A 664-nucleotide genomic window follows, 5' to 3' on the forward strand; every position below is an offset into this window, starting at 1 on the left:
CCAGGCTCTTCACCACTACACCACACTGGCTCTCCACACCATACTTGCAGAGAGACATTCACTATGAAGTGTTCATTACTACACATGAAAACACCCCTGGCACTGGGAGTTGGTGGAGGTCCAAATTAATTTGGGCTCACTGAATTTATAGCATTCGTCTTTAGGTTTTCTCTTTAACTGAAAAAGATTGAATAAAACTTGACATTACTTGAAATCTCTGTCTAGCAGCAACATCTTTTTACTAGCCCCTTAAATTTTAGGGCCCCAGTTTGAATCTTAGAAAGCCTCCCTACCCACACACACATTCGTGCTGCGATCCAAATCAGTTTCCCTGAACCTACTGTAACAGAGTGTCTAGACACAAATTTAAAGTACTGTCTATTTTGCCTCTTCACCATATACAAATGGTGTATACTGAGGAACATATAATATTGGGGAGCAATTTGATCTCCGCAGCATGTAAGTTCAGGGATCTTTTGTAATTGCAAATGAACTAAAACCCATTCCCTCTTAAAGAACTGAAGTGTACCACAAATATTGCAAGCACCTTCCAATAAAGATGTAGCTTGCTTCGTTTATTGAGGAACAGTTAAGGACAGAGGAAATGAATGAGTATGAAGTAAAGTTGGGATATTAAAGAGAAACCTACATGACAACAGCCAAA

Source organism: Varanus komodoensis, unplaced genomic scaffold (assembly GCF_004798865.1).
Source record: "Varanus komodoensis strain SLA01 unplaced genomic scaffold, ASM479886v1 scaffold21, whole genome shotgun sequence".
NCBI classification, from domain to species: Eukaryota; Metazoa; Chordata; class Lepidosauria; order Squamata; family Varanidae; genus Varanus; species Varanus komodoensis.